The 21,831-nt window shown below is 34.4% G+C and overlaps 1 protein-coding gene across 5 annotated transcripts in view; it reads left to right on the top strand.

Annotated features, from left to right (window-relative positions):
* The window catches only part of NLGN1 (neuroligin 1), a 769,628-nt gene that overhangs the window by 123,054 nt on the left and 624,743 nt on the right, over window positions 1-21,831 (top strand). For 4 of the 5 annotated variants that reach the window (XM_036017707.1, XM_028504805.2, XM_028504806.2 and 1 more), the window contains exon 1: window positions 13,889-14,645. The exons of the other annotated variant lie outside the window; for it this stretch is intronic. The gene's annotated coding sequence lies outside the window, so the exon portion shown is untranslated. Of the gene's footprint in view, window positions 1-13,888; window positions 14,646-21,831 lie in introns of those variants that run through there. 5 annotated transcript variants of the gene reach the window in all.

Raw genomic sequence — 21,831 nt, forward strand, 5'->3', positions numbered from 1 at the left:
ACTTTATTAAAATAAATAGAAACAAGGGAGGTACATACTCATTTAAGTAAATCAAATGGTTTTTATGTTCTACTTCAAAATTCTTCAAATTCAAATATTTACATTTTTATATAATTGAGATCAGAGCACAAATTTAATTTTGAAAATGTTTTCTTTTACTTATATTGTGTCTTGAGCATTTTTCCCTGTTATTGCATAACTCTTGATGTTTATCAAGCAAGCGTATCACCATATTTTACTGAAATATTTTCTTTTTTAAAAAATATTTTCTTAACTATCACTTAAATATACTTACATATAACTAATTCTAGATTTTTTTAAAGATTTATTTATTTATTTTTAGAGAGGAAAGGGAGGGAGAAAGAGAGAGAGAAATATCAATGTGCAGCTGCTAGGGACCGTGGCTTGCAACCCAGGCATGTGCCCTGGCTGGGAATCAAACCCGCGATGCTTTGGTTCCCAGCCTGCCCTCAATCCACTGAGCTATGCCAGCCAGGGCTTAATTCTAGATTTTTTATTGTTTTTATTTTTGCTATTATAAAGTACATTGCAAGGAACATCTTTATATATATAGATTTTCTGTCTTTGTGTTTATTTCTTTGGATAAATTTTCCAGAAATTGGATAATTAAACCACTGGGCTATATTAACCTCCAGCAAACACCTTTAGGGAAAAGTGGAAATATTTTCCTTTTTAATACAGAAATCTGTTGAGCATTCAAATCTCAAAGCTTAATGAAATTCATGACAATTATTTGAGATATTTCAGGAACAATTTAAATATTAGACCCAAAATAATTTAAGAAGCTAGTTAGAAAAACATAAGAGTCAGAAAGAAAAGGAGTTTCCAGGACTTATTTCTCCAGTGCTACATGTCTGTCTTCTCAGTGCTTTTGACTGAGCTGAAAAATGCAAAAGTACAATGGAAACATTGTGGTTTTTAAAATGTACAGTAAAATCTATAATGTGCTAGTTTACCATATCAGTTATATGAGAGCACTGTGTACTGCTTGAAAATGTCTTATTAGAATAATTTTAATACAATCATTACATTGTTTTTCTTGAAGGCAACAGAAGTAAAAGAAATCAAGGGAAATCTAGGGATTCTGAGCCTTCATATAAATGTTTCTTCATAATCTATTGTGTGTTATTTCTTACGGGGGAGATTTTCACCCCATTTTTCAGTTATGAATTATTCTTCAGCAGTCTGCATTTGGTTACTCAAGGCTTCTATTATTAATTTTTATTTTAATATTCAATTTATATTTAAAAGTTCTTTATTATCATATAGATATATTTTCATAGAAACCAATCTTTGTTTTCTTAAAACAAGAGTCCCTTGACCCTCATTCAGAGTAACAGGTGAAATGTGTAAAAAATATTTTCTTCTGTTTACTTAAATATATGCTTCCTCACTGTATTTAATTTTTTAAACTTATCTATCTTTTTTGTTTTTAATGCTATTTGTTTCCCTCAAATGCTTGCTGTTTTTGTTTTTCTGTTCACATTTATGAATACAAAATTAGATTGTTTAATATAGGTATGTAGAAGCTTTTTCTTTCTCAGGAATGTAAAGTTTTAGGGCTAGAAATTAGGAGCTGCTGAAGGTCATGGCAGTCTTGTTTCCTGGAAATATGATATTGCTTGTAGTAAGTTCAAGTGAGGCTCACTTTCCTGCAAAGAAAACTGCACTGTTCCACATTCACGCTTCCTGAAAACAATTACTTAGAAAATAGCATTTATTCATTCTTGCATTTTTTCTTCCAGCAAAATTTTTATTGTGACAGTGAATAAGTTCAAACATGCCTCCTTCTCTTCTACTATACCAGTTCTGTTTGTATTTGAAGTATTTTACCATTTCACATGATTATTGTTTTTGAAAAGTTACCCCTACCAAAAATATTTGAAAGCTATAAGATTAAGCTATCTTAGGTCTTTCTGCCAATTTAGAAAAATATAGCAATGTGTACTGTTGCGAAGAAGATCAGGCTAAGGGTCCAAGGTCTGATGTACATAGAGAACAAATCGTATGTGGCCATAAAGAAGTCCATTTGTTTCTTGTACTTTTCTCAAAAAGGTATTTTTCAAAAGTCATAAAAAATGAAATATGTTAAAGTACTTAGTGAATTATGTTTTATAAATGACTGATATATTAAAAATTAAATTTATTACCCTGACTGGCTTAGCTCAGTGGATTGAGCTCAGGCTGCAAACCAAAGTGTCGCAGGTTCGATTCCCAGTTAGGGCACATGCCTGGGTTGCAAGCCATGGCCCCCAGCAACCATACATTGATGTTTCTCTCTCTCTCTCTTTCTCCCTCCCTTCCCTCTCTAAAAGATCAATAAATAAAATCTTTAAAAATATATATATATAAAAATTAAATGTATTGATGTAACATTGGTAATTATATATAAACTTCAGGTATACATTATGATTTGATATCTGTATATTCTATTTCATACTTTTCTTAAGGAGAATATCACTTCTGCTGAAAGACGTTTCTATGTTTTGGAATTCCTTATATCAAAGATGCCCTTGGCATGAAGGATCTGGTTATCTAATGGAAGTGTCTAGCTTCTTATGTTACACAAATATTGGCTCAAATTTATCTCCCTAGAAATGAGATGAAAATCTTAGTCCTGGAAAATTTTCGCCATACAGTTTTAAAATGTGTCCGAATGGATTTTATTTGAAAAGTAATATTAATAAGCATTCTATACTTCAATAGAAAGTGATGGAAATCCTGTACCCCAGGATGTTCCCATGAGTTACTTATTCACTCTGTGAGCATGTATTAAGTTGAAATACTATGTATCTGCTGTTTATACTATATTCCTCACAAAGCTGTGGAGAGTAGGTTTAGGTGTTTGGGTTTTTTATTGGTGGCGGTGGTGTTTTAATGGAATGTTTACAAAATCAACAAGCCTTTCTTTTAATAATATCAATCATTTCCAGTAGCAAAACTTAGACACGTGTTAGGTTTAAAGATCTTTACCATGAGTGAAGAAGGGAAAGACTGACTTTGAGGGAAATAGATAATTCTGTCTTTGCACAAATACTGTATCCATTTCCATATTGCAGATGAGGAAAGAGAAACTCAGAGTGCATTAATTGCCACTAGCAAGTGAAAAACTTGGGAACTGAAGCCAGGGCTGTCTGAGAACAAATCCTGGGCACATTGCTCTGTGCTCGTAGAGTCAAGTCTAAGAAAGCTTTATTACCGTTCTGTGGAGTCTAAATGTACCATAGGGTCAGTGATCTTAACTCTGGCTACAAATGAGAGTCAGTTGCTAGTGTTTTAAAAGTGTGGGTGACCTAGCTTAGGCTCTAGAAATTCTGATTTAATTGGTCTGTTGGGGGAGAGAGACAGACCCAAGCATTGATATTTTTAACATTCCCCCTCAAGGGATTCTAGTGGTGAAAACCACCAGTTCTGGTGATAATTAATAGAGAAAGCAGTGTCCATGCGAAGAAGGGAGAAGGACAATTAGATGAGGAGAAAGGAGACTGGTGAAGAGGCTGGCACAACCTTGCAGCCGCCAAGAACTGACATGGGTCTGTGTCTATCATTCAAGTGTCACCTGCAATTCCTGGATAAAGAATCTTGTCACCAGATATTCTGTGGTCTCAATTTCTAACCTTAGTGGACACTTTCACTGTCATAGTTTACTCTGATCATACTTCCCTGGTCTGTCAGGCTACATCTCTCAACGTTGGTCCTCTCTGTGGTTGCTAGCCAGTGCTATTTCCCAGATAATCAGGGAAACCAACCAGAGTGCTGGCTGGGTGTTTTCTTTCATCTGAATTGTGTTTAAATAGGATTTTGCTAACTGCTCTCAAGTTGAATGCTTGGCAAAGCTCTCCTGATGTAGTCGCTCACTTCAGTACATAGTTCCAACTTTCTGAAGGATGAGATCACCATGTCTCTACAGGGGACACCCTCACCCTCTATTATTCTTTAAAACAAAACAGTCAACAGCATTGGCCCTATAGGAGACAGGGTGACAGAAGCTAATCTAATCATGGTATTGTTCCTGCCTCTTGAGAAGTGCATGGGACGTTACCCAAGGGTGATCCTCTCTGCTTTGGTGGTGTATCCCAACCGACCATTCCATTTCTATTCATTCTTGAGCGCTCAGGCATTGCTTCAGTGTCCATTCTCTGCAGCTTCATGAGTTCACAGTGAACAGAAAGTACAAGAGGCTTGAATTTAAATTCGATTACAATCTCATTTTAATCTGTTAGTGGCAGCAAGTCATTTAGTGTTTGTTAATGGGTTTCAGTTTACTCACATGTAAAAATAGGAAAAATTAAATGTACCCTTCAAACTTGAAACATACAAGATCCTAGTACAATGGATGCATTCAATAAATGAGAGTTGACATTATTTTTTTCATTATGACTATTAAGACTGCATAACTTCAAGAAAGCTGAGAGAGCAAAGAAGTAAGTAAAAATGTTAGTCTTTGCAAATAGCCATGTGGGAATATGTATATATTCATTTGTATGTTATGTTTATTGCATTATATGTATATTAAATATATTAACATGATTAAATATTTAATATAAAATATAATTATACATTATATGTTGTATTATGTATAAAAACAAGAGAGAAAGGAACATAGAAAGAGACAGCATGAGAAAAGGAGAGAGGCAAGTTGTAATGATACTTTCTTTTGTGTTCGATTATTGTTACTATTATTTGTCTATTATATTGCTTTCTGATCTACCTCTTCATATATTTGGGGAGGGGGATGATAGAGAAATTATTTTGCCTAGATTAAGAGTCAAAAAGATGAAAGAAGAGCCATTATAAAAGTTTGTTTGAAATGTATGTAGCCAAAGTTAAGATTGATATTGAGTTGCATTTTAATTGACTTAAGTTTGGATTAATTTTGAAGCTGTTATTAAAATCAGTCTATAACCTAAAGTTTTTGTAATTCAGTGAAATACTATCAATAAGAAATACCATTCAAAAGATACGGTTGATTAATTAGACAGAAATATTTATATTTCATCAGTGAACAAACCAAAATAAGGATATCTTGATTTCTATTTTACAATAGAGTACACAGAGAGACTCTAGATGCTAAAATTTAAATTTAATTAGAATGCAAATTAAAGTTTAATATAAAAATAATTTATATCAAACTCCTTAACAGTTTGAAAAGTATCATCAGAAAACATAATTCCAAAAACAGTTGATGGTTTTAGTAATCTATTTAAAAGTCTATGACTTAAGGTCGGCTCCTGCTAGTGTCTCGCTCATATACACCATTAGACTAATTTGCTTAATGGACAGACCTAGTTACAAAACAAATTTCTTTAGAAATTTTAATCCTCAAAACAGGGTAAAAAGAAGAGGACATCAAATAACATTCATTGAATGCTGCAGAATAATGGTAGTTCAACTTTCAAAGGGTATACTCAACTATAGCTTTATTCCACCCCTATACTTCATAATTTTGTTTGGAAGAAAATTATGAGTGGTTTTTATAAAAGGGTCTTGGATGAAGTCAACATAAACAATTCAAACCACATGTTTAATCTGCTACTCTAGTAGTCTAATAAAAAAGATTTATTCTGATTAGACATATACTTAATGAACACATATGAGCATGAGTTCTAGAATTTCTGTTGTCAGAAATATAGAGTTTAGTTCCTGGAATCCTGTTTGAAAACCAGTACAGTTAACAGTTTTTATGGCATTTCTCCATGGTAACTCAAAGACATTAGGTATTAGTTCCAAGAACGTATTTCCAGGTATTTTTACTATCCTGTTAGGTAGGTAATGGATTTGAACCTCAAATCTTAAAACAAATTTAAATCACCTTCAGGCTTTCTTGTCATTTCTTCATCATTATATTCTTTTGCAGTATCATTCTCTGTGAAGGAACTGGAAGCTGAAATTTTGATAGTTTTGCTTTTCTGTTGGTCATGTTACACAGTTGGCCTCAAGTAATGCCATTCTCATTCTATCTTTGGCTATCTTTTTGCTATGAAAATACCAGAGAATTCTTTTCTTTTATCCTTAGCGATTTTCATAAGCATCAGACAACTACATATCATTAAGTAATCATCCTGTTCTTTCATGTTATTTTTTGTTTTTGTTCCTTTTCTGCACTTTTTAAGTATACTTTTCAAGTACAAAATTTTCAGACAACTGGCCACACTACCATCCTGATTTCTTTAGGTGCCTTTATGATTCTTAATTTAGATCATTACAGACAAAGGAATATTAGAATAATTTGTATAAAGTATATGAATTTTTCTTTTTAGTTTGTCCCTTACAGTCTACAGCTGCATTATACAATATGGCAATCACTAGCCATCTGTGGCTATTGATTCATGTTGAAATGGAATTAGTCCAAACTGAGATGTGCTCTAGACACCAGATATTCAGTACATGATGAGGTTTTTGAAGCATTTGTATGAAAAATAATAAAAGATCTCATTATTAATTTTTTATTGTGATTATAAGTCAAAATGATATTTTTATATATTGGACTAAATAAAATATAATCTTAAATTTAATTTTACCTGATTCTTCTTAAAGCATATGATAGAAAATGTTAAATTGCTTATGTAGCACACATTATATTTCTATTGGGCAGCATTGATTATTCCCAGAATAGTTTTAATATTTTTAATTAAGCACAGCAGCTTCCTGTTGCTGCTATGATAAATTATCACAAGTTTAGTGGCTTAAAACAATATACATGTACGAGTTTGCAGTTCTAGAAGCCAGGACTGTAAAGTGGGTTGCCAAGGGCTGCATTCTTTCTGGAGGCTATATGGGAGAATCCATTTTCTTGCCTTTTCTAACTTATAGAGCCACCTACAGTCCTTGGTTTTATGGCACTTTTTTCCATCTCTTAAGCCAGTAGGATAGCATCCTCAAATTTCTTGTTACATCTATTTCTGATCTCTACTTCTGTTACCACATCTCTTATTCTGATTCTGACTCTTCTGCCTTATTCTTATAAGGACCTTTGCATTACATTGGCCCCATCTCAAGATCCTTAACCCAAGCACATCAGCAAAGTCCCTGTGTCGTGTAAGGAAATATATTTAGCATTCTAGGGACATCTTTTATTCTGTGTCCTCTATTAAGTATATTTAGTGTTGTGCTTTCTCAATTAGTTAATTTTAATTTTAAAAATTTGCTTGTGGTCAAATACTTTAGGAACGACACTTTAATACCAAGAGCCAAACTTGAAAGCATAGTCTGAAGTGGCACGGTACAATAGCTTCTCATCTAGTGATGCCACTGAACTCTGTGTGACCTTATTAACTCAGCCATTTGCCTTCTTGGCTTTTTTCTGTTTAGCAAAAGGAAATCTTTGGAGTCTATACAAGAACTATAAAACTGCAATTCTTTGGGCCATAGTTCAAATGTAATCTATTTGTTTTAATGATTAGTTTGAGTCTTGGTAAAAACCAATTTCAGCTGTAAGGTATGTCCTATATATTTTTTATCAAACTTGTGAATGGTGAAAATGTGAATTATGAATTGATTTAATGTATTGCAGTTAGGAAAGAATTATACTCTTGTTCCATCATGTAACAGGTAAAATTTCTGTTAACAAATGAACTATGTACCCTAATAGTCTATCTTAGTTGTGATAAAACTTTGAACTTTTTTGACATTACCTTTTCTGCATAATCTACTTAAGCAACTGTTTTTAAAATTTACTATTTTCTCCTTTTGCTTTTCTCCCTTCCTATTAGTAGAATTTAGAAATAATTATCAAAATTTCATTTTCTACATTGTATTTGAAACCGGCCTATGGAAATACTTAAGATAATTTCATGTAACTTAACCATTTTGGACTATACTGCAGTGGACTAACATCAATCATGTTATGATGGAGTCAAAAGTAGCTAATATATCAAGAAAATCTGCTATGAAATTATTACAGGGTCAATAAAATACTATTTAGTTTCACAAACGTATAAAAGTATATATGTCAAAATAAATAAAATACTTCACAAGATAATGTGTTAACGTATTTATAGCTAAAACCTTTGAAGTTGAATATTTATATATTTAAGCAAATAATAATTGTAGCAATTAAGTATAATTATAAATTATAGATGTAAAGAAGAAGCAATAAGATTAAAAAAGAAACAAAATAATTATTAGCATAATGGCACCAATATTTGAGAGTTTTTAACAGTTAAAAATAATTTGAATAAATTTTGAAAATTTGGATTTATTTCTGTCTTAAGTCCCTAGCTTTACTATTTTTTGCTTTTTTTTAAAAAAAATAAATATTTTATTTATTTATTTTTAGAGAGCGGGGAAGGGAAGGAGAAAGAGAGAGAGAGAAAGTTAAATGTGTGTTTGCCTCTCACATGCTCCCTACTGGGGACCTGGCCCACAACCCAGGCATGTGCCCTGACAAGGAATTGAACCCATGACTCTTTGGTTCACAGCCTGTGCTCAATCCACTGAGCTATACCAGCCAGGGTAAGCCCCTAACTTAAAAAATATGTTGTAGCAACCTTAACAGGAAAGTTCCATTTCTCTGTGTGACAGTCTGATCCTAAATTATCTAGTCTTAATCATTACTTCCTTGGTTTCCTTTACAAGTCTTTAAAACATGAAACATAAAAATGTACCTGGTAAATTTAGCATTAAAGCAGGTGTTTTCTTCCAATGCATACCTGAAATATTCAGTATCAGTCAGGTGTTTTAAAGAGTCTTTTCTAATTAAGGATTGTGTGAGCAGATTCTCTCTGTAGAAAGAACCTCTTCATAAACAGCTACCTCTGCAGTAGTTAGGCCTTGTAATGTTGCAAAACTTTATTTTTATGCCTTTCATAATTCCCAATTACCATTCATTTAGATTCAAGTCTAAGCCCTTAAAATCAGGTTATATTTGGGGAGTTCTGAAGATGGTAGAGGAATATTCTTTTCCAACACTTGTTTTAGAAATCTATTTTATAATATTTTATTTATTTTTTTAGACATAGAACACACATCTTTTGTGATATCATAAAGTTTTTACTACCAAGCAAAAGGTAATTGATTTGATCTGGTCATAAAAGATGTGCTTTTATATCAATTACTGCCCCTTCCCAAAAAAAGATCACAGCTCTCTTTTCATAATGATTCTTACTGCATTAAAAGCAGAAACACTTTCTCATCTATGTTTCAGTAGACCCATGCTATTTCTTTACATTATCTATGTGGTATTAATTAATCATTTTTATTTGTTTAAAGTATAGAAAAAATGGGATGTGTAATCCTACCTTGGGGCTTAGCACAGCTGTGATTTTAGTGACATACTCAAATGGCAATCTTATCGTACTCCAAGTGGCACTCAAGTCTGCTAATCTTGGCCTTTCCTTCCTCGTTATTGTTAGTCAGAGTATTTTCTTTGTACTTCCCTCCTTCGCTGATTTGATTCTCTGAGAAGGTATTAGCATGTCCATTCAATATAGAGAATAATTTTTTCATGTACCAACTAGTTTCACTCTTTGATCCATTGTCATTCATTTATTACTAATTTGTTCTCCGAGGGGCACAATGATTAAGTAACTTACTATCTTCTCTGTAAAGTAAGTCACCAGGGGAAGGAATGAATTTCATTCATGTTTCATCTTTATTTTCCTACTTCTTTTATTCTTCCTCCTTCATTGGCTACCTTAAACTTCAAACCAGTTTGTACTTACACAAACTGAAAATGAACCTTTAGTTCTGTATTAATATCTATTATCTCATCTTCAGTATGGATAGTGAAGTGCCAATTCAAAATAACTACTAACCGTTTACAATCAAGAGATTAGTTATGGGTTGGCCAAAATGTCTGTTTAGATTTTTCCATAAAGTAAAAGACACATTTTTAATTTTCACCAATAACTTTATTTATTTGGATATTTTGAATATGTCAACGACTATTTCCCCTGTGGTATGATGTTGATTGTTCTCAATTTATGTCTTGATTTGGCAATTATCCATTTCAATTTGTCTATCCAGCCATGGAGCATCTTCCAGTGAGAAGTCTCCAGCATGAAAGTTCGCAAGCTATTTTTGACACATTTGCTCAGGCACAGCACCTTCTCCATACACTGTACAAGTTTTCTTTTGTGTTTCAGTTGCATTTCTGCCTTTCTTGAAAGAACAAACCATAATATACTGAAATGTTGCACATTTTCTTCAATCTTCAATATTAAAATAGCTGCACAAAAATGAACCAATTTTGATAGATTTTTAAAAAATGTATGCTAATATGACAGCTGTCGCAATATAACCTAACAGAATTGTTTCAGATGAAGTTAAAAGATAACCAAGTGCTACTAGAGCCATCTTATGGAAGAAAACACATGAACTTGTTGGCCAAGCCAATATTAATAGCAAGTTAAGGGTTTGGGGTAGTTGTTTGTTTTCAAGTCAGCTCTCCCATGAAATGCTCTGTGCTGTGTCCTGTATGCAAAGAGTAGTTTTCAGTAAGTGGTTGTTGGAAGAATGTCAACCTCTCCAAATGTCACATATATTACATCTACTTCTTCCCCTTTGTCTGTTCCATAACCAAAGGAAATTAAATTGTCCTCTTAGTGTTTCTTTATCACAAAACTGCTTTGGTTATTGCTCAGGGACACTGTTCTGAATAGTTGAGAATTGATTGAACCCGTTTTTCCTGAGTTCAGCCTGAGTTGATATTAACTACTGCTCTAACTATTTTATTTCTAAGATTGGACTCTAAAAAAGGATTCTTTCCTAGTATTGGCTGTCTGTTCCTTTTTTCATGAATTTATGAAAAATATTATTTAATGAATTTAAAATGAGATTTCAGTTCTCATATTTTTTATAAACAAAGCCTCCCTATTTGCATTCACATATGTATTTTAAATATTCTGGAAGAATTATCTTTCGTGCTGTAGTTTGGCTTAGGGCTAGTCTGGCTTTTGGTGTTCTCTCTTCTGGCAGGGGAGTCTCAACATGGTCGGAACTGAACGTGATCGATTGATTACCTATTTCACAATTTCAGAGGCCGTGCTGTTACTATACATGAGGTACGATATGTGAGATCAAAGGAAAAGTATGAGAGTAAGTTGAGGGTTGTATTTTTTTCCTATTTCAACACATTTTCCTCATTAAGTGGTAATTTTTGTTTGCTAGCTAGAAATTTTCATATTCATTACAGAAATAAATAAGCATCTATCCATTTTTACTCCTTAGAATTATAAAGTACTACAGATTTTTAAATTTGCATATTTAGAACACATCATGATATTCCAAAATCTCATATTGTTTGCTTTTACTTCTACATGTATTTATTCTAATTAGAAAATTTTCTAATACTTTGAGTCCATAGAAATAATTTAGCTTAACTATTTCCTCTTAATGAAATAATTCAGGCATACAAACAAATTGTATGTAGTATTATAAAGATCTGTATACTCAAGATTCAGCCTGAAATATAAGGCACTGAAGATCTGGCTGAAAATTGCTCTGATGTCTTCCCCATTTTATTATACTCCATCTTCTTGGAGATGACTGCTACCCTGGATTCCATGTTTACCATTTTTATGCATGTGTACACATATTATCTACATGCACGTATGTTAAAAAATAATTGCATGCTTTAAACTTGATTTATAAATGGTATCATCCCTTTCTGCAACCTGCTTTTGTTGTTGGTACTCCACATTGCATTTTGGAGATAAATCCAGGCTGACTCTAGAAGTTATAATGAGTCCCTTTTCTCATTTTACCACATTTACGACAGCATTGCAGTATGAAGAGCCTATAAATTACTTGTTCATTTATTTATCCAAAGTTGTTTAGATTATTTCCTTTTTTTTCTGTTTCAAGTAGTTATGTAATGCATATTGTCTATGCATGTGTGGAGAAGTACAGAGGAGGGGAGAAACTGGATATGCAAATCTTTAAATATTACTAAACTGCTTTCTAAAGTTGTTGCCCTACTGTATACTCTCTCCATGGTTGCTTCATATCCTCATTAATACATTGCTGGCCTTATAAACTTTTTTTCAAGCTGTGGCATGATGTCCTATCATTTAACTTGTATTTCTCTAATAACTAGGGAAATTAAATACTTTATTCTTATGTCTACTGGACATCAATACTCTTCTTCTATTAATTGTTTATCTTCTTGGCTCATTTTTTCCCTATCATTTGTCTTTATAGATTTATAAGAAATCTTTATGTACTAGGATACTAATCCTTCTTTGGTTATAGGCATAGCAAGTATCCCCTCTCAATCTATGCCTTGACTTCTTTGATGTGCATGAACTTTTAATTTAAAATATTAAATTTAACATTTTTCTTTATGGAATTTACTTCTTGTGTCTTAATGTTTAGTAGACCCTTCTCTTCCAATCTGCCCAAAATCATTAGCTATCTTTTTCTAAATGCTTTTAAGTTTTTTCTCTGAATCTTTAAATCTTTATTCTAACTTAAGTACATATTTTGGTGTGAAGTCAAGAGCTAGTATTATAACATGTTCATATGTTTAATTTATTGTGTGAATAATTCTTTTATTTGCACTGCTCCCTTATGCTGCTTATTTATCAAGTTTCTGTAAATACATCAATACATTTCTGAGCTTTCCATTCTAATTAATTACTTTCTATTTCTGAAGCAAAGCTACATTGCCTCAATTACTGTCATTTTAAATTAAGCCTTAAAAGTTTATATTAAAATTCCCCATACCATGATCTTTAAAATTGTATTGACAAGTTTTGAACCTTTGCTCTTGCAAACACATTTTAGAATTAACTTTCCAAGTTACATGATAAACTATAGTGAGATTTTCATAATATTATATTAATTTTATAGATTAATTTACAATATTGAGTCTCCCTAATCTGGGAAGATACATATTTGTTCATTCATTTGGGTTTACTCTTTGATTATAATAAATTAATGTATTATGGGCCAAAAATTGATGACCCACATTCAGCTGGTTAATAGCAAAACTGGTGGTAAAAGGGAGGTCTTTTGACTTCATAACAGCTTCTGCATTAAAAAGGCTTAATTATTTAGTTAGTTAACAAAAATATCTTGCAGTCCTTGCAGCTTTTGCACCCACCATCCTGAAAAGGAATCCGACTTCCAGAGTTTACTATGCTCTTGATAAACTGGAGTGTGGTCAGCAGGGTTGTTATAAATGCAGAATCTCATTCCTTCCTTGGTCCTACAGAATCACAATCCTCATTTTAAAAAGATTCATGGGTTGTTGGTAGGCACAGTAAATCTGTGAAGTATTATTGAAAAAGGAGTCCTAAAATGTTTTGCATTGGCTCTTTTTCTCCAAAACCTGTCAACATGCTGGTAGCAATCTTGAGGTCATTGAGTTGCAAAGAATCCAGGCAAGCATCTTCCAGGCCCATATAATGACTCTCAGACCCTGCTTTTCTACCACAGGCCCCCACAGCCATCATCTGCTCTGCTGAATGAACTTCCAAAGTCTAAAATGAGAAGACATGATTACACACACACACACACACACACACACACATTCATATGATTATACATACTCATATTTTAAAGAAAGCAAAAATGTCAAAAGTTTTACCAGAAGCATTATATTCAGAAAAACAGCCTCTTTTGATATCTATAGTTACTCAGGAAACAGATACACTTGCTTTGAAATCACTAGCTGCCCCCAATTTGGCATTTTAGCTACTAAGTGCCATTGGGGAAAGTTCTGGGGGGGGGGGGGGGAAGATGGATACTGGGGAGAAAACCATAGAAGATTTAGTAAAGTAAAACAAAAAGATCAGATGATTTTTGCAAGTAGTCATATACTATTCATGTTACTCTCCATTCAGCCTTGTTTAACTATTATAGCAGCCAGTTATCTACAAGGGGAGAGGAGGGGAAATAAAGGTATAGGAGAGGGGTTGCGGGGGGATTGAAATCCCTGCAATATTACCTCGAGCCACTAGGGGTATCTTTGTACCATTTTTCATCTGTACCGATTTGGAGTAGAAACCTATATTAGTGGAAAACCAGGGTCCTCGGCATTTTTGCGAGCAGTGCACCCAGAATCCAAAAAGATTTTTAAAAAGAAGAAAGAAGGCAAGAAAGAAACCACAGTTCTTTCCGTCACCCGAACTGGGCTATGAAATCGCTCTCTATTGAACATCAGCACCGGGGATTCATTTTTGAGGTCAATTTCCAATCGAGATAAATCTATTGGATTAGTAGGATTATCTGATTGCAGCTGAAAGAAGTAACGTTGTTCGATCATTTGTATTTCTTGCCTGATGGTCGGATTTATATGGAGGTGGCTTTGGGTCCCCAGGATTCAGGATCCTGGTTGCAGCTGGAGAGAAAAAAAGATCAATCGACACGTTTTGGAAGTGTTCGTGGGTGAATAAAAAAAAAAAAAAAGAAAGAAAAAAGAAAAAAAGGAGGGGGCGCAAAACTGGGGTTGCGGCCGCTTAAAGAAGAAAAAAAATAAAGGAAGCATCTTGAATTCTGAAACAATATAACGAGGGTGCTCAAGACTCAAAAAAACAAAAAAGGTATAGAAACTGGTAAATACTTTGACCAATTCAGCTTCAATCTGAAGGCGAAGTGTTGTAGAAACTGTCTCCTTGAATTATTGGAAGGGGACTGGGGGAAGATGAGGGGTCTCCCTCTCTGGATTTATCTTATTGAGGGTAAGTCTGGGGGTCTTTGCTGAGGAGGGGGGCTGCCGGGGTTTGTGTGCCTCTGCGCCGAAGGTGCTGCGGACGCGGTGCCTGTGACATGGGAGCAAAGGAGGGGATGCAAAACCACCTCGAGCATCTCCGGATGGATCGCTAGGGAGCTACCTAGATCGAGCTTAAAAACCTTTTTTGAGGCATCGGTGGGGAAGCTAAGCAACCCTCCAAGCTCTCAACTTTGCATTGAAAATCTCAGTTGAGAGAGCCCTTCTGAATCCAGTGTTTTCTCCTAGTGATACTTTAAGGAGAAGAGGCAGGGATGCCTTGGAAAACGTGAATGTGGAGGGGGAAAGCCCCAGCGGAAATCGCGGCTGCCTGGGCCCGGGTTTCGAAGGTTGTCTTGGCTTCTTAAGGAATTTTGCAGAGGAAATTAGCCGTTTTCATATTGTCTATTTCTCTCTCCCCCTCTTTCTCCCTTCTCCTTTCCGCTTCCCCTTTCTCTCAGCCGATCACTAAAGGGTTACAGGATTACTGCATGGGATAGAGACAGAAGTGAGTGACTCGCCACATATGCTACCTTGTAATTTACTTGCACGACTTTGCATAATACAGTCCGAGGGAACTTTCTTCGAGTTGGACGAGTCCAGGAAGGCGTTGCAGCCTTTCCGCCCAGGGCCCAGGCTGGCGAGTGTGCCAGGCAGCCGGCTGCATTTCTGATGCGTCCCTACCCTGAGTGCCTCGCCACTTACTGGCTTTTCTTTACAACTGAGCGGAGCGCGCGCGTTCCCAGACATTTTCTTGCAGCAGAATTCAGGGCATTTTTCCGTTTTTTTAAAAAAGAGGATTTTTGTACCCCAAGAAAAGCTCATCTTTACTTGTAGAAGCGAAATCAGCTTTAGCAGATATAATTTGAATTAATCATTCAAATGAGTGAATATTAATTGACTTAGGGAACTAAAAGTTGCTTTGGAATCCAGAAAAGCATATTATTCTGAACCAATTTTGGAATCCACATAGGTTCAGAACAATGACATATGAAGAACTGATTCATTTAGAGTATGTACATAGATATATAGATATGTTAATAAGTTAATGAACACCCTTATCCTTCTGACATGTCAGCATTCAAATTTCAGTCGGCTTTTTAAATTTAAGGCCAAATCATTAAATTTTAAACCATCAGATATTCAAATGCATTAGAATAAAATGGAGATAGTCATTAAACTGTAAAATAATATATGTGTACATTTTAATCTTTTGAAGAAAAGCATCAAATATTTTTTCAGGGGTTTCTGTTTACAGCTTATGAAATGTGTGTAGATACCTCTATGGTTTTAGTACTGAAGCCTCTTCAAGATTTGTGAACTCATTGAAAGGCAACTCCTCAATGTCATTTGAAGCACTCATTCCCCCAATACTTAACTTCAGGCATTCAAGATGCATCAGGCATTCTGGTATTAACAGAGGAGCCTCACCAAACTTTCTTCCTGGCTTTGTGTGTGCATATGTGTTTCTTAAATCTAAATTTTGAAACAAACACATGCTATTTCTATTTTTTTATTTTTAAGATGAAATAGCAAATATAAAACTTTTGTCTCCCAAGAGTCCTACAGTGGAAAAGTTCATTTTTATTGCTGCAGACTCTGCACAAGCTTGCCTCAAAATCATAGAAATAGCAAGGAGTAGTTTCTCTAAGCTCAATTGTGAGCCTTAAGGAGATATCGGAGAGGCTAGCTTTGCCTTTTATTTCACAGCTCTAAGTCACATGGTTCGAGTGCAGTGTGGACTAGAAGAATGGATGTTCTCTGTGTTGGTACATTCTAGCCACTGATCCTAGCTACAGCAGTCCAGCAAAATTTAACACCTTAACAAAATGAAATTAGCAACAGAAGATAGCTAGTTAATAAATAATAAGTGATGATATTAAATAAATAGTGAAGGTGAATAAGAGGTGGGCTGGGATTTCTCATTTTAGGACCAAAGATATAATGTTGATATAAATGTAGGTGAATAGTATGAAACATGAAAAAAAGGGGGTTCTTTTAAAAGTTAATTTGCATATTTTGCAACCTTTGAGCTGGTGGTCATGGCATGTTCTATAGTGCTCAAGAAGAAAACTCTATTTAATGTGCCTTTGTCTTGTCTGAAGAATGCTTTTCTCTATTAAGAATAATCAGTACTTTCTACTCCCTCATCTTACTCTCTTTTGGCAGAGAGAATGATAAGGGGGAAACTTTGGCCTACTCTTAGGTTTCTACAAGCTGTTCCTACACAAAACTGTGGTAACTTTGTACGCAGTAAATTCACTTTGAAAGGTCAATAGCAATGGAAATAAACAAAACTCCACACCACAACAATTTTTAAAACTAGCCAGTAACTGAGGGGAAAGTACCCAGTTAAAGAAATGTTCTCCATAAATAACATGGATGACTCCTAGAACTACTGAAAAACCTGAAAAGTTCACTTAGAAAATTACATTTTGCTCTACTATATGCAAATACATATTTTTGGTAATGATTATCAGGAAGAATATGGTGGCTTTTGCCAGTTCCAATTTTGCTACAGAATAACACAGAATGTAGTAGTTTGAGGTAAAGGGATAGAAGCTCTCAATTTGCCTTAAAAATTGCAAATACAATTCCTAGTGTATGTGACAAGAAATCACATCATATTCCCCAAACTTGAGAAATTGATGTTGCATTTGCTGGAGCTTTGCTTGACAGTTGCACCTGTCCCTCGAAAACCTCCCATGTGTTCTGAGAGGCCTAACATTCACGGGGAGATAACACATTTGCTGCAGCTTCCTTTGATTTTTGAGATGATTAAATACAGTTAAATGTTATTCTACATTTTTAAAAATTAAATTACTGCACACTCAACTGAAAGCAAAATGAAAAGGGCAATCCTTTTTAAATGATTTGTAGAAATTTAACGAATGGCATGCCCACATGCAAATCTTGGCTTTATTGAAAATGTAAGAAAAAAAAATCAGTTCATTTGAAATTGCAATTTTTAGTATCTCAAATGTGCAAAGCCCATAAATACTTAAAAAATAAAGTAGTGAACACTCATAATTAATCTAAAGTGTCATTTTAATACATTTTAAAAGAGAATTTGAAATATTTTGAGGTAGCCAACCACTTTATCTTGTGGGATAGCAACATTCTCCCCTATTTCTTAGAAGAGTGTTCTGCCTTCAGGATTCTCCCCCCACCCCCCTCAAACAACTATACCCATTTGGTGGTCAAACTGTATGAAAGAGAAAGACTGCCAAATCTAAGCTTAACTGAAGTCAGAGAAAACTAGTAAAACACCCCAGGCATTTGAAATGATTAGACATTAAACTTTTGAGGGGGTTTAACATGAATTCTTTTTTATAACAGTCAATATAATCTGTTCTTTGCCTACTTCCGTTGCATGTAGGAGAAACCTAGTCAATGGCAAAGCACTTTACTGCTGCCATTACTGCAGACTTTATAGATCAGAGATGTGTCAGCATGTTAGCTGTAGCAGTAATGCCTCTTTTGTGTGAAACCTCATGGGCCTTGCAGGCACTCGCCCATTCTGACACTCATAAAAGGTTCAAGTCCCCATATTTATTATTTCATTTTCTTCCTATATATAGCAACAGAGCACTTCAATATATGAGTGTGTAGCCAAAAATTGACAGGCAAGCGTGAATAGGGCTAATGAGTTTTAATAATACACATATTAGGGACTGCTAAAGGAAGTTTAATTAAGAAAAACAAGTTGAGCATGAAATTCATTTTGGAACAAATTCAATTTAAGTTACTGCTACAGATGTAAAATCAGAAACCACAGTGACGTATCACAGGAAACAAAGTTTCAGGCTGGGCCTCAATGCAGTTGACATCTTAGAACATGCCCCTCAGTTGATGAGCTTGGGATGACTTAAAAAATAGAAGAATATGTGTAACAGTGTTTTCACTTTTTTCCACCTCTGTAGCAAGGTTTGTTTATTATTTTAACTATATGTGTAGCCATGCCTTCTGTACATAAACTTTTTTCTTCAAGACAGGCCACAGAGTAACCTCTTCTTTTTCTGTAGCTTGCTTTTCTGAAACCACACGTACCTTCAGTCAGAGCTGCCTGTGGGCCTTGTCATCCCTGTGGGTGTGCTGTTACGTGGGTGTTTCAATAGGAAACATACCCATGTTCCTGCACCAATCATTCTTTTAATTTTTGGCATAATCTAGAAAATAAGTAGATTTTTTTGTTTTCTTGCTTATTTATTTATTTGGTAGTTGCAATGTGTTGGGGGTGCAGAAGGTAGGGAGGAGATGGACTATCAAGCAAATATGTCCTTAGAATGTGGTTTTCTTACATTTTGTCTGTATCTAAGTAAATAGGTAAGTTCTGAAAAGAGTGGAGAAGTCCAGCAACAACATGGAGGTCTTAGATATGTTTCTCAAGAACTACCTTTTTGGAAACATCCAACTGATGTACAATTTATTCTTCATACAAATGCTTGGCATCACTTATGTGTAACAGAAGTGTTTTCTTCTTGAGAAACCCAGTGAATGTTGAGTTTTTAGGGGAAAAAGAAGTTAATTGTAATATTTCAAAATGAATTAAAAATGTTTGTTACATTTCTCTAAAAAGTTAGGGTGAGTACTTTTGTACTGTCACATGGAATATTCACTATGCTTGAAAAGTCAACAAGGACACATATTAAATTAATGAACCCTGATGTGATAAAACTAACTTGGGATTATCACTAGTATAAATTTTCCCTATGGGACAACCACTTCTTTTATGACAGAACTGACAATGATTACTGCTTATGACATTGAACAACAGTTGTCACAAAATGTGTACCTGAAAGTGATTTTTGAGCCATTTAATGATTAACCATAACACCAGAAGGAATAAAGATTCACATCAGTAACCATTATGTTTCAAGGAAGTGCATCTGTCATTTTTAATTTAAATTTATATTACTTAGCTGTCCAAAAGTTTACACATAAGTGACAATGTTATCTATCCTTTTTCTTATGGGTAAAAACAAAACAAAACAAAACAAAACATCAGTTTCATTATCTCTTTAACTATGCTAAGTGTATGTGTACCTTGTGATTGATACCAAAGGTTCCTATTATTTAAAGCTGTGGTCATTAGTAATAACATCTGAGGATTTATTGATTACACAAAGGTAAAATATTTTACATAATGAAACAATATTGTAGTAGCAGTCTAACTTCCATGGTGGCGGGGATTTTTGTCTGTTTTTTCAAAACTATGTTTCTCGCCAGCCCTCAGAACAACACCTAGCACATTGCTGGAGACCAATGAATGCTTGTTAAATGAATAAAAAGACTTGGCTTTAGCCTTGCATGTCACCTTTTTGCTTAATAATTGGTCACTTCATTTTTGCTTTTTATTTTTTCTTAAATAAATTATTTCTTATTTGAATTGATAGAAATTTTGAAGTTCTGTGCAGAATTCCAAAAGTAGAAGAGGAATATATTTAAAAATTTGAATTTTAATCAAATAATAATTGAAATTTTGCATATAGTTTATTTACCTTATTTTGGTAGATGATTTTTATCTAGATTTACAAGTGCAATAGGATTATTTCTGGTTATAATTTACCAAAATGTACATTGGAGTTATTTTCTGCCTTGAAGAAAATATATCTAAAGGAATTTTGGAAGCACTAAAAATTATTTCATTCACTCAGAACATGGACAATATAATATAATGACGTTTAGTGTTTTGATCATTATTTAAGACTTTTTTCATTAAAAAAACAACATAGTTCCAAGCTCCTTATTATCCAATTTTATTTAAATGGTATATTTATTTAGCAACTTTTATTCTATGTGTATATTAAATTCTTGTGAGTATCATTGGTGTTCTGTTACCCAAGTGGCCCATGAACAGAACGTTGTTTTGAATCTTGTTAATATTACACTAGTAGAATTGTAATATGAAGGGAAATAAAAGATGTGGATATCTGAAGAAGGTTGCTAGTGTAATATTTTTTCTCCTTTGGGGCACTGGTTGAGTTCTAAGACAGGTCAGGAGTGACAGGAAGCCATTATTGTTGGTGGTGACTTATATGAAAGGACTTGGTGGTCTTAGTCCAATTTCTAGTAGACAGTTACTTTCTAAACAGTTTTACTATAGCATTTGCCAATTCCAGCAGAAGCCTGGGAGTGAATGCACACAAATGTTTAACTACCTCGTCTCTGCTAATCATCTTCCAAGGGGTCAAAACTGACACACTCTGGCATAGGGCCATACTGAGAAACTTAACACTGTCTCTGCCAAAGTTGTAGCTATTGTCTAGCAAGGAGGGATATTTTATAAGAGGACTTGAATTAAGCAGGGCCCCAGGAATGGCAATTCTTTGCTATTCCCAGGCACAGTAACTCTCTAGGAACAAAAAATAAGCTTAAATAGTTAATTGATAATGTAGCACTTCTGTTAGGTTGTGCTATCTTCTCTGTAAAGACACTGGCAGGCATAATTAAGTTGCTTCTGGAAGCAACAACTTGTGACCCAAAGGTGGCCCCTTTCACACCAAAGCATCAATTTAATATCAAGGGAAGTAATCAGCTCTACCTGAGCTGTCTCTCCTGAGCTCTTGAGTAATTATTCATTTTCTTCTGGGGGATCACAAGGCTGCCAATTGGTCTTCAAAATGTGCCCTGCAGTATTTTACATATACATCAAAATCATTGCCCATATATTAAAAAATTTCAACATTTTATCTTACCTATTCTTGCCCCTCACCCAACTTCATCTTCTTCATGCTTGGGAAGTCAAGACTTCTAAGTAGATTCTAGATTTAACAGTATTTGGAGATTCTATCTGAGAGTAGGTTTAGAGTGAACAGAAATTAAAACTCATTTCATATAGTTAAATGTTAATGGCTTGTTTCAGCTGTTTCTTGAAAACGAAACAAACAAAACCCTCTCTAATATTCACGCATTAGTCATAGTGGTGGTTATTGCAGACATTCAGTTGTGGCATGTAGGAGGAAGGGCTCAGTCACTTTGACCTCTTTTCCTCCTGTTGTCAGAAGAGCTGTGATGGCATCTCAGAATCCCGTTTTTGTTTTTGTTTTTTGTTTTGTTTTTGCCAAACAATAGTGGAATTAGCTACTAGTATCTATGGCCATCCACTCACTCCCCTGCCTGAGAAGGATTATGGGTGCCCTTTCATCTGCTTCCGC

The sequence above is a fragment of the Phyllostomus discolor genome, chromosome 2 (genome assembly GCF_004126475.2).
Source record: "Phyllostomus discolor isolate MPI-MPIP mPhyDis1 chromosome 2, mPhyDis1.pri.v3, whole genome shotgun sequence".
Classification (NCBI taxonomy): Eukaryota; Metazoa; Chordata; class Mammalia; order Chiroptera; family Phyllostomidae; genus Phyllostomus; species Phyllostomus discolor.